The 13,522-nt window shown below is 43.2% G+C and overlaps 1 protein-coding gene across 1 annotated transcript in view; it reads right to left on the bottom strand.

The window, feature by feature from the left end:
* Nucleotides 1–13,088, bottom strand: part of lrfn1 (leucine rich repeat and fibronectin type III domain containing 1) — a 145,499-nt gene extending 132,411 nt beyond the window's left edge. Inside the window, exon 1 of the mRNA XM_052077485.1 lies at nt 11,800–13,088. The gene's annotated coding sequence lies outside the window, so the exon portion shown is untranslated. The remainder of the gene's footprint in view (nt 1–11,799) is intronic.
* Between the last annotated feature and the right edge of the window lie 434 nt (nt 13,089–13,522).

The raw sequence follows: 13,522 nt of genomic DNA, 5'->3' as shown, positions 1-13,522 counted from the left end.
TTTATCGGTGAGGTAAACAAGACTTGCTCCCGGAACAAAAATGAAGATGCGCCCATTTTTGCGTCGAGCGAACTGGCACCCGTCGACAAAAACATGGATGGCCCTTTGATTTGCAGCTTTTCAAGTGCTCACAATGACAACAGCCACCCCTTGTGCTGATGTTTGATTACTGTATATTGTCGTAGTTTGACGAGCTGAAGCAGTTTGTGAGCCCTCTCTGTGAGAAGTGCTCTATCAATGATTTTTTTTAACTGTTTGACTTTTACTTCAGTCACATTACAACAATAATGACAACGGATTTATCGTCAGAATTTTTTACGTTTTGAGCAACAATAATACGTAAATGTAAATAGGAAGTAGCTATGGTTTAACAAGCAACAAGCGCAGAAAGCGGCACAAACACAAAATCAAGAGGAACTGGCATTTGTTGATATTGAACTAAGAATTATTTGGACAAGTTACTAGGCTACACTATAACAGCAAACAGCAAAGCGCAGTTTAAAAGGAATCACTCAAGCACATGATCCACGCTCCTCGTGGGACGTCGATGCTGCTGCCAACTGCTAACATGCTAAACCAGGGGTCGGCAAGCCAAAATGTTGAAAGAGCTATATTGGACCAAAACAACGAAAAACAAAGATGTCTGGAGCCGCAAAAAAATAAAAATAAAAGCCTTATGGAAGCCTTATAATGAAGACAACACTTGATGTATCTATATTAGCCATATTAGCCTACTATCAAAATAACTAAGTTGGCTACAAATACACAATTAGCCTTCATGAGTAAAAGTTTTTTTTCCCCCTGCGTTACATCTGAAGAGCAGGCTTGCCCACCCTTTTTTGACCGAGGATCTACTTTTCGATCAAACAACCTCCCGCGATCAACCCGTTACCGCACACGCATGCGTACGCACCACGCACCCACTTACAAACACATTCCATAAAAATGTTAAAAATGCTCGTGCCATATTTATCCTCTTCCAGAACACATGTTGAAACAAAATATATATTTCCCTCCCCCTTTTTTTCCGTTTTCAAACATTTTTGAAAAGGCCCCAGGGAGCCACTAGGGCGGCGCTAAAGAGCCACATACGACCACCACGCTAACCCAAAGATACTCTCCAACGATGAACTTTGTAGAAGCTAAAAATAAAGTCCATAGTGAGACTTTACGGTCGCTCCCTCAAGTTTGCGAGGTGGTGCTACATTATGCATGCGTCTGCATTAACGCGGAGGACTTTGAAGCAAACAGAGAAAGTTGACGCTCGCCGCTCTTCACTTCGCCGGAATAGTTAAGTGCTTCTGCTGTCTGACAGCCTCTTAATAGGCCGCAGAGTTCAACATCTCCAGTGAGAACCAGAGTGTCTGATGAGGAGCACATACGCTCATTTTGGAAAATAAATCAATGCGTGAGGGGGGGCCCATTGAAAGCTCATCACGGTGGGCATATGAAGTCAAGTGAATTCACAAAGGCATTATCTCCTTCCTAATGCTACTCCACTCGGATGACGAGTGCATTAATCGCTCCACATTTGTCCACTGGCTCTGAGATGAGTACAATAGAACTGGTCAGACCTGTACAAGCGCTATACAGTCATATTTATTGTCCTTATGCATTATTTAATGGCGCTGCTTGCATTTCAAATTCTTATGGAGAGCTTCATTGGTTTTCTCAAGAGAGCCAAACGGAAATGCTTCTCGGGTCAGGAGATAGTGATCAGAAAGATCAGATACGGCTCCAGAAAGGTTGATTTAAATCAATGTCGCCTTCAGATCAATGGTGAAAGGCCCGTAAACTTCACTAAAGACAAAGATCAAAGTGTGGGTTGCAGATTGTAGTTTACTTTATTACACAATACTGAGTGACTTGAAAAACACGCCATAGTAGTCAAAACTAAAATTAATACATAAACCAAAAAAAAAAGACAAATTAAAATGAAGCACAAGCTCATAAAAACTAACCATGTTTAAAAAATAAGTAAAAATAACTGAATTTAAAAAAAACAAAAGTCCCCCCATAAATAAATACATAGAAAATCCCAAACTATTATAACCCCAGCTTCCATTTTAAATGCCATCAATCTGTACTGTCTTGGTACAGACAAGTACTCTTCTTGGTACTCCGTGATTCATTCATGACAGCAACCGTACCAGAGGAAAATTCGACATTTCATCGAGAAAATGTAGTGCCGTCAAAGTGAAGGTTGCCATAAATGTACAGTAAATAATGACACTGTATGGAAAAATGAAAATTCTCAGTCTGAGTCCATATCCCGCTATTTGGGAAGCCCTGGCGTAAATGATAGCCTATTGGACTTATCCATATGCTTTGCAGCATGTATCCTCTAAATTGAATATTTGTGTCAGGCCTCGAGCGGCAGTGGGCAGCTTTAATGATGTATGTTTGGATTAGGATGGCCGCTCGCTGAGCACAGCTTGGTGCTCAGTGTCATCCCTCAAAGCATTCGGCCCAATCGCCTCCTTACTCAATTTAATGCCAATCTGCATCCCTCCGACAGCTTGCATCTTCCTGCACGTTTTTCAGAATCAACCCCCGCCTCCCACCCCGCGCACACACACACACACACACATAAACGCCCTCTTTCTTCTCCAATTCCGATCACACCCTCGTGGCTCCGTTTGACATGCGACACCTATCACGCGCAGCAAAGTGTCTCACTTTCGAAACAGCGCCTTCACTGCGGCCGCTCACCTTGTTCATCAGTCATTGGCCGAATCGGCACATGGTCGCTGCTCTGTGTGGCACTAAATGACTCTTTAATTCAAACAGCCCCACCCTCCACCCCCGAATCCAGCAAATATATCTGGAGTACTCGTGGAGAGGCGTTACGCTTCTCTCCCATTAAGCTTCGTTTAATCGACTAACCACGTGCATTTGCTTCCCCCTTGTGCTTGATCAATTGATTTTAACGACACCTCCAGTTACGCAAGATAAATACTGCGCTTCATTTAGAACGCCGCCTGACTTGTTCAGAGCACAAACGGGTTGGCGGATAGCCCTTTTTCCTGACAGCTTTAAATGTGAAGGCCGGTGGAAAATTAATGAACCAGCATCCTCACAAGGCTGGTTCGGATGGACACATTTTGGGGTTGTTTGCCAAAGAAACTGGCTAAGTAGGTACAGTGAAACTCCTCTACAACGAATACCCAATCGTGTGAAAATATCTTCATGCATTAACACCATTCCCACTCTCCTGCCCCCATACAATGAAAAAAACAAACCCTCTTGCGTTATACGAAATCTTTTTCTCTTCTCTTGCCTCGAGACGAGATTCACTACAACAAAGTCTAATCCAACAGCGACCTCTAACTGATTCGTTCGGAAACGGCAACAGCAACCACCACACTGGTTTACACATGCGCAGTTGTCAAGGAAGTATTTGTTATTGTTAGTTTCAGACGAAGCAAGAACGTTCCATTGCTAAAATGGCTGCCTAACGGACCTTTGGAGGTCAAGCAGCTAAGACAAGAAGAGCTCTGACACAGGAAGAGAGGGTAAAAGTGATCAAAATGAAAGATGGAGGAAGCAAAATATTATATATATATATATATATTATCCAAGAAATTGATGTAAGTGAAAGTGAATGCTGATCATAAATTTTGCAATTTCTTTCCCTTGTTTTCCTTTCTACACTGACTATATGAAGTGTCAAACAAGTGTATGCTCATACGTATGCACTATTGGAATAAAAATCAAGAGTACACATATGTTTGCATGTGCATGTACACATATGTGTGTGTGTGTTTACATCTGAGATCAAATTTGCTACAGTGAAATGTTGTGAAAAATGTCTTGCTGAAAACATGATTTCGTTGGAGAGGCGTATCACTGTAACACGTGGTAAAAAGTTCGAAGATTACAGGTTTGAGTCTGGGCTATGAGCTTCCTGTGTGGAGTTTGGATGATCTGCCTGCGCTACTGTGGATTTTCTTCGGGTGATCAGTTGATGCAACAAGGTTTGGCGAGGACCAGCTTGAGTTGCCTGAAAAGGCAATGACTTCAGCTCCAAGTCCAAACCACAAATAGTGTCATTCTTTCGGAGATCTAAGACAACCAGAACAGTCCAGTTGCGATCAAAAGCTACATTTTATGAAATGTTTTAATGCCATTTGATAGGACGTATAAATTAAATTTCAGACCAACTTCACAATGTCGTCACGTTGTCCAAAGTTGCGACAGATGCATAAACAACATGCATCTGTTGTTAAACACGCTCATTTTGTTGGTTCCACTTTTGTGATTATGTTATGTTCCCCCGACACTCATTTGGTAAATTATTTGTGGAAGAAAGTTATTTTGAGATTTACAATCATCTTGTGACCATTTTTAAGACTTGTTTGATTTGACATTTTAATGCCAACTAAGGCCTTGTTTTTACATTCATGGCTTCAGTTCCTTTTAGGGTTTTTTTAAGGATCTGTGGGAATGGTGATAAAAATAGTTTAATAGTAAATCGGAAAAAACTCTCTCTGCAGTAATTCACTTCGGGCCAATTTAGTCTCTACTTGATCAAAGAAACATGTTTTTTGGGGTGTGGAGGACATAAGACAAAACTGAGAACATCCTCATCATCATTTCTTGAATGTCGCAGGGTATCAGTGAGCTGACAACCTTGAATTTTGTGAAACTGATTGCTGATTAATCGTGTCCCAAACAACAGAGACAAAATGGAGTGCGTTACTTGAGGGACTGTTGATTCAAGTCTCAACTTGCTTGTTGTCAATAGAAGGACAACATGACCATTTAGCGCGAGATTTCTCCAGTTAAAGGTGCAACTGAGAAAAAAAAAGTCAATCCATGCTGTCAAAAGGTCAAGCCAACGTAATAATATCACTTATGTGACAGGGTAAGAGCTGAAATATTTGCAATGACCATTTTATGCTTTTTCACATTCCAGCAGCTCACGTATGTATGTACAGGCAATGAGTCTTTAAAAGCCTTCCAAGCAAATGACCGTTGCAAATTTCGCCAGTGTTGTTTAACAGTGGTAACCTCTCAGTCAGATCCTCTTTTTTTTCCCCCTCTTAAATTTTATACCACTCGCTTTGAGTCCTAAATTCAATTCACCTTATGCCACCTTTTTAGTCACTTTAAAAGGCTTTATTATGGGGATGCTTTTGTTGATTTGTCACAGAAATTTCTTTGGAGGGTTAATTCTTTTGGTCTTGGGACTGATTGTAATTAGAACTTTCCTGCAGCTTATTTTTTCATGCAATTGGAGCTCTGCCTACAGGGTGGGGGACCAACTATTTGAGCCCCCTTGCCCCCACACACACACACACATCCCCCCTGCCGGCATCCTCCAAGACCGTCGTAGCGTAACATTCACTAATCCACCATTGTTTATCTGCACTTGAATTCAAAACAAGTTTTAAATAGCCGGGGAGACGATTTCAAGTTAATTTCTGTATCAGAACAAAGCCAATGACCTCCTTCAAATTGTTTTTGTGCTGGTGCCTGCACACAGGTACAAAACCTTCCCACAATTCAGTTACCATGTTTCGCTCCTTGAGATTGCAAAGTAGTTGCGCCAGAGTCACGGCTCCTGACGAGGTTTTCCACTTTCAAGCGGACCAAACAAATCCAAAACAGAGAAAGACTAACTACGACGTGGTCACAGGATGTTAAGCGTGCTATAATTTGCCCTCCTTTGTGTATTTTGACTCAAGATAGCCAAAAGTGAACAATCAAAATAACCCATAACTATTATTGATGAACATTATTATGCTCATCTCTTGTCCTGACCAAGGGGATTATAGTTAACGAAGACTAACCCTAACTAAAATTTGAAAAAAAAATAAAAATATGTGCGCCAAATAAACTGCATCTTTGGCTTTGATTAATTTCAGCATTTCTCCCACAAAATAGAAACAACTTGCTGTATAAACTATTTCAAATCAACTGAATTTAATTTTTTAAAAAAACAGTCAAAACAAAATAAAAAATGAGTGATGGTGCAACGTCCAAAACTATTGTAAATCTGGTCCAGACTACGACATGCGTAAACGTGTGATCACAAGCCTCAATTTCAAGAATGCATATAAATGCATATAAATGAAATAAAGAAATTTGCCCCCCCCATATTGGTTTTGTTTTTCAAAATGCCGCATTTTCCACACTAAAAGGAGCATTGGATCATGAGGCGCACCTTCAATGAATTGCCTATTTTATAATTGTTCATACATTTAACGCACAGCATTATAAGATACAATCTACAATGCGTCCACTAGATGGAGCTACGCTCAAGGAAACACCAACAGAACGATCAGATGTCAGGAAAACTTGTTTGATAAAGCAGCGATACACTTCACTTAACCACCAGCAAGTTATAACATTGACTCGTTAACGTTGAACTCTCTTGCCGCTGCTCTACTTCCGTGTTCAGCTGCGTAACCGATCGACTTCAGTTTGAACTCTGCGTTGGAAGCATGTCTCTAGCAAGGAGCCATTTTGAGGCCGACATATTACCGTAATGACCATACACAAGGCACATCGGATTTAAAGGCGTGCTGTGAGCTTTTAAAAAAAGTAGAAAGCTTTAAGGAGCGGAGTGCCTTTTAGTCCGGAAAATACGGTATATATTTTTTTAAAAACTTGAGATCTCACTCTGCCGTCGACAGTTCAGTCAAACCCGCCTCTCGACCCAGGTTCTCGTTGGCCTTCGTGAGAACCAGTCTCAAGGAAATGGATGGATGAAATATGACTTTTGAGTGGAGCGAGTGAAGGCGTTTTCTTTGGTTGCGTGAAATTGCAGAGATCAGCGATGACTACGCTAGCAGTATTGCAATGTTCACAACATATCTTGCAACGTACGGTATATAGACAGGATATTTGTACAAAAGTCGTGAAGAACAATGGGGAATGTCGATAGCGCACTCGACTGAATGCAAAATCCTTCATGACCGTACAGCCCCACTGTGTTCATTCAAATCTGCCGGGAGATTAAATCTCCCCCAAAACAATGTTTTCAGTGAGGAAACGAACGTGCGCGGGTGAAGCGGCATCAAAAGTCCACGGCTGCACAATGAGCACAATGGCACACCGCTACATTGTCTTGCGAAGTCTTTCTCAACTGGCAAATCAATAGCAGGTGCCGGCTGCTGCACTCTCATTCCTGCAGTGTCTGATAACACTCATCAAGTCTGCCGATTTCATAAGGCCAACACATGACACCCGCGCCACGGGCAGCTGCTGAAACACAATGCAACAGAACGGCGAGCGAGAAACGCCGTTAATTCCGCACTGGAGGCCATTGGAAAGACTCTCCAAAGTGGCAACTTCTCTGCAGAGATTCACTCAGAACAATGCTGAGATGTTTTTGAAAATAAAAAATACAATTTAAAAAAAGGGGATTAGCTATAACGCATGGAAATGATAACCAGAGTCCTGCCCGACTGCATTAGGCCGACGAATGACAGGAAGTGTGGGAGCATCTGCTGTAACATCACGCAACACACCGAGTGGGCGTCGTCAGCCACAAGGATGTCTCTGGCGTTTGCTAATGCATCAAGGCTCAGCGACAACTAACTTCCATTTGCCCCCAAGTGGTAAGCAGCAGGAACAAGAGTTAGTTTTATTTATTTATTCATTTGTTTTCAATTGCTATTGATATTTAGAAGATTCTTATTGTCCTTTGCTGGGTATTTATTTTGCGGTCATGGTGTTGCTTTCGAGTGATATAAAGTTGAGTTTTCAAGGATTCAAGGTATTTTTCTTGTCATAAGGGCATGAATTCCCGCAAAATTGTTACTCGTGGTCGAAGTTTAGCCCAGTAAGTTTCAAGACTTGTGAAAATAAAAATACAATAAAATAAGATCAAATCAATCCAAAAAAGAGGTAAGGGAGAAACTTATTCACAGTTTGAATGTGTGCAAAGATGTAACGTGGCAAAAGTGTGACACAGCAGAAAAAAAATGCAAGAGGAATCCGGTTATATGCATGCACTTCCGGTGATTTTATTTATTTGTTTTTTCCAGAATCATCATTTTTGGCTTGAACTGTTAAAATAGGCACAGAGAAACATTTTTTGGTGGATGACAATTACATGTGGTTGTTCACCATTTAATTAGGGCTAAACAAGCAAACACTGAGATTTTTTTTTTTTATTTAATGTAGATTCCAATTGTTTTTTTTCTGAAATGAAATGCATTTTTCAGTCACTCAACATGAACAAACGCTCACCAAATATTGCACAGACATCGGGCCGGGTGAAAAAAAAACATTTAAGTGCGTGATAACCGATGAATCTTTGCACACATATCAGCCTCGGGCTAAATTCAATATTGTTGTGGGTTATTGGGCTTTTTTTTTTTTAATCCTACCCTATTTTCATAACCATACTGCACAGTTACGGATGCTAATTCTGTATTTAACACATACACAAGACGGATTGTATTATTGGACGCAAGCATGGTGATACTTATGCTAGCTTAAAAAAATACGGTAGCTTGCAAGCACGCAAGTGTATGTTTTTAAAAAGGCGGCGGGAGCAAAACTGAATTTGGGTGTATTTTATTGAAATATTTAAGAATGAGCATAGATAAAAAAAAAACGCGAGTACATTGTCAAATCCATCAAAGTCCTGATATTCTGTATCCGAAATGAACATCTGGGCAGGTTCACGATCAAACACGCCAGGTTCCTTCGCCTCATTGTCAGACTCAGTCTTGTTGCCGTTCGGCTCCTCATAAATGATGCCGGCTTTTTGCGAAAGCTCGAACAACAGTGCAAGCAGACACGTTAGCCAAAGCTTCCACAATCCATTCACAAATTGTGGCGTAGCTCGCCCCCGCCGCTTCTTCTCTACAGTGTGGTTCACCAAGATGTCAAAAGTGAGCGGCACCTCGTCCAAGTTTGTGATGTGCTCGAGCTGGATGTGTTAGTCGACAATCTTTTTGTTGCATTTCAAAATGCAAAGTATGCTTTAAGTAAGTAAGTATTACTTTCCGTAGCCCAAGCGGGTAGGTCGGAATGTGGAGATTGGTCAAGAGAATAATCGATAATGAAAGCCAAGTGAGACTGGCACAGCGGCAGAATAAAACACCAAGCACCGTGGATTAGTCCAGTGGTGTCAAACATACGCCCCACGGGCTGGAACCGGCCCCCAAGGAGGTTCGATCTGGCCAACGGGATAATGTAAAAGTGAAAAAAAAATAATTGAAGACACATAATGAATATTTTAAATAAAATGCAATTCCTGGATTATCCGCTATGCGGCACACTGTTTTGATCACAGTAGAAGACAACATTGTTTTGATCGGGGAAGAAAACCCAACACAGCAAATGATATGAAAGCGCCAATCAATGCTTCTAGAGACCAAAACAAAGGAAAGAGAAGAGATTTTGGTGATTCGTAGCACAGTATGGTATCATGTTCATGGTTCGGCCCACTTGACATCTACCAAGTCCGTATATGGCCCATCCATCCATCCATCCATCATCTACCGCTTATCCGGGGCCGGGTCGCGGGGGCAACAGCTTTAGCAGGCTCCCGAGACGTTCCCTGGCCAGCTGGGTGACATAGTCTCTCCAGCGTGTCCTGGGTCTTCCTTGGGGTCTCCTCCCGGTGGGACATGCCTCACCAGACAGGCGCTCAGGAGGCATCCGAATCAGATGCCCAAGCCACCTCATCTGGCTCCTCTCGATGTGGAGGAGAAGCGGCTCGACTCTGAGCCCCTCCCGGATGACCGAGCTTCTCACCTTATCTCTAAGGGACAGCCCGGACACCCTGCGGAGAAAACTCATTTCGGCCGCTTGTATCCGGGATCTCGTTCTTTCGGTATATGGCCCACAATGTGAAATGAGTTTGACACCCTTGGATTGGATTCGATTCCCATGGTCCTCTGCGTAACTGACTGTTTGCGGCGTCAACGGGGCTTCGTAAGCGTCTCTCTTCATCAGTGTAATTTTCGAGATGTTGTTTTGCACAATGCACGTGCTAGATATACCTACTAGGGGCGTGCCTATAGCGTCCTCTTTCACGCCCAGCCTTCCCACGTTAATGTCCGCACACTGTCCTCGGTTACGTGCGCCTTCCCTCGATATAAGCGGTGTGTCGGGCCGACACACCGCTTATATCGACACTGTTGGCGCAACATGACTCAGTCAAGCGGACCCCTCATCGAAGCCACACAACAACATGACAGCCCGCATGATTAGCCGCCCCGTCCATTTTGGTGGAAACGTAAGACTTTTAAATGTACCGTTTGGTCATGAAAATGCGGTCGGTTTTCAAAATTTGGGTGGCGAATGCAACAGGCAGCCCAAGACCGCCGAAAAGTCTCATAGAGCTTTATGCGAAACCGAACTGGAAGTCCACCATATTTATTTGTTTTTCAAATTTTGCCACATTTTTGGCCTTTTATAGAGGTCATATTTTCAGATGTACTTCATTTTCAAAGAATTCATGTGCCAGTACCTTAACGTGCCAAAGGTCCTTCATAGTTGCTCGCAGCTCAAGTTTTGTTTTGTAATGATTTTGTTTTGTAATGATTTTGACTAGTCAGCGAATCCATTATGTGAGAGGAGGCTCGAACCCAAACCTCAGACCTGTGAGGCATACATGCTAAACGCTATTTCACCGTCACTAACATGAATGTCATGCAAAGTTCAACTCATTTGCAAGCTGTCAAAATCTGTTAAAACCTTTACGCAAGTACGACGTTCCGTTTGTCTTTAAGTCTCGACCTTTGCCTATTGTTGACGTCCAATGTATGTTTTACAGCTAGCGGGCAAAGGAGGCATGTGTCAAAGCATCGAGCCGTGCCAAGACCCCGTGACAACTTTCATTTTTCACCTTCCTGCGTAATTCTAGGCGACAACTGGCAGGCTTCGGGCCGCCATATAAACATGCCGTCCTTTAGAACAATGTTTTCTCCATCTGGCGCTGCTGTGCGTGTGTTCTCCCTTTTTTTTTACTGAAGCTGCAGTACACCTGATGGTGCGAACGCAGCCAGCCGGTGCCTCGAGCCACATCCTCCTACCCCCCGGGATGGTCTCTTATACGGCTGAATCGCTGCCACACGAAAGCCGGTGAAAACGACAACGGCGGCGGCGCTCGCTCGCCTTTGAGCGTGAGCTTATTGACATCTAACCCTCGCCTGGCTCTTACTGTTTTGCAACCTCACCGCCGCTGCTTCCACCACACAGGCGTCTGTTGATGCTGGGATGATGGAGAGGTATTTACCCAGACCGGCTGCTGAACACTTTTTCCCCTAAGATGCCGAAATTGGACGGGATCAAACTTCTCAAAAGAATTCCCATAACACAGTTTATAGATTTGTGATTATACCTATGAATGAACAATCTACCCATCTCGTATACAAAATAGCACAGCCCCCTGAGCCTTATTATGTGACTACACCATCAGCCAGTGCACCACCAGAGAGGATTTCTAAGATTCCGCTCATTTAAGGAACAGTCGGTTTCTGTGCGCGGTGCTGATGCAGACACGCCCGGGGAAAACCTTCATTCCTCGGGACATCGTGTGCATCGCATGGGTTCTTTTAGTATATATTCAACACCCCGACTAGTGATGCAGACGGACCGGTCGGGGCCCAGCGGACCTTGGCTAACTGAGCGGAACCAACACCATCAATAGAAGCTTTTATGCCTTGCGATGGCTTCATAGCACAAGCCATCGAGCTGCATTGGGGAAGTCGTCCAACACGCTCGCATGCATCACATACTGAGAATTTCGCGTGCACAATCTATGCGTCACATAACAGATGAGCTCCCTCCGCGATCCGCACGCGCGTGTGTGTGTTTGCTCCCACTTACCAAAACTAATGAAGAGTTGCACCTGATTCCCTCCCGGGCTGCCTCCACTTTTTTTTTTGAAAGGGTGGTGGGGGCGAATCGCGTCGGGTAAACGGGGGGGAGTTAATGTATTCCAAATCGACGCCTGGTTGTGGAGGGATGGAAGCTGATGAAAAGATCCCAAAAGACGCGTCGGGGATTGTCACAGTTAAATCTGTCCAAAAACGGGAGGTGGGGGGAAACAAGCATTCAAATCCAACCCCTGGAGGATTAGCGACACGAAAAAGCTCCCCCAGAGTCCTTTCGAGGATCCTGAGCGCCCGAGGTGCATTCAAGGACCAATGCGCATCACGTTTGCTCCGCCACGCACGCTGGTTGCTTTCACTGCCTTCCGATAAATCCCACGCGTTTAAAAGAGTGTATCGAGAAAAAAAAAAACAAGAACAACAAGGGGAAAAAGAGGGATCTGGAAACGGTAAAACAAAAATCAGCTTCGATGGGAAAAAAAACCCGCAAATGAGAAAACTGAAGCAGCAAAGGCGCAGTCAGTGTTCGAGTCTAACTTCTCCTTTGCGCAACCATGATGGAATCCCGCCCAGGGTTTTAGTGGCACAGTGTTCTCTCTCTCTATCTCTCTCTCTCTCTATTTCTCTCTCTCTTCTCTCCCCTGATAGCTCGCGTCGCAGCGCGCGCAGCTAGTTTTTGCACACACACACAAAAAAAAACCACCCAACCAGTGTGCTTCGTGCACCGGGACGATCAATAGGACGAAGGAAAAGTAGGAGGAGAAAAGGGAAGATCTCGGGGTAGTACGCGACTTCCTCGGCGAATCTTTCCGCACGCACTAAAATACGCTTTGCGTGTTCACCTGCGACAACGAGGAGCAGCTGTCACGCCATCATGTCTGGGGGGAGAAGAAGAAGACGAGGAGGAGGATGTGGAGGAGGAAGAGGGGAGATGAAGAGGCAGAGTGTGGGAAGAAAGTTGCTGGTGGATGGTCGTTGGTGTCTTGAAGCACACTGCAGCAGTTAAAACATTGCAAATTGGGTAGAGTGGAAGATCTCCACAATTAAACAGTAATGATGCCTCAAAGTCCAACGGTTACCGTCATCAATGCTTTATCAACAGTATGGTACGTCCATTTTTTTAAAGTATGGGCATTTTAACAACTGTGATTACGCACAAAACGAACGCCTACCCAAATTCAGTCCAACGTTTGGAGTTCATCGTCACGTTGTGTTCCTACTGATTACCGCCCACAATACTGGTTCTCAAACTTTTTATACCGAGTACCACCGTAATGAATCAAGGACAGTCACATAGTAGGCCCATGTGTTCATTCAAAACAAGGCAATCGTATTTGCTGTAATAAGTTTTTTTTAAACGTGATTAAAACATATTGCAAACGCATTTTAAAAAATGTGTACCTAAATATTGTAAAACAGTTCTTTTGAATTAAATAAAAATGTATTGTACTTAAGTTACATACACACGAAATGTTCCTAAAAAGCACTGTGCAGAAAAGTTTTGTTTTTAAAAAAACAGTACAGTAGCCTACTGGATTTTAAAAAGGGAAGCCAAGACAAACGTTTTTGTTAAAATGTATTCTATGTGCCCCAACTAGTCTAAACATTGCATGTGATGAATACATTTGTGGAATTTGATTTAAGCAGCAAAATTTACCCGTTTTTAGTGGGCGGCCATTTTGCCACTAGCTGGTAGCAGAAAAGGACATTAGAGTGCC

Source organism: Hippocampus zosterae, chromosome 10 (genome assembly GCF_025434085.1).
Source record: "Hippocampus zosterae strain Florida chromosome 10, ASM2543408v3, whole genome shotgun sequence".
Taxonomy (NCBI): Eukaryota; Metazoa; Chordata; class Actinopteri; order Syngnathiformes; family Syngnathidae; genus Hippocampus; species Hippocampus zosterae.
Note: the sequence above shows the minus strand (reverse complement) of the source record. Positions and strands in the feature narration are given on the sequence as shown.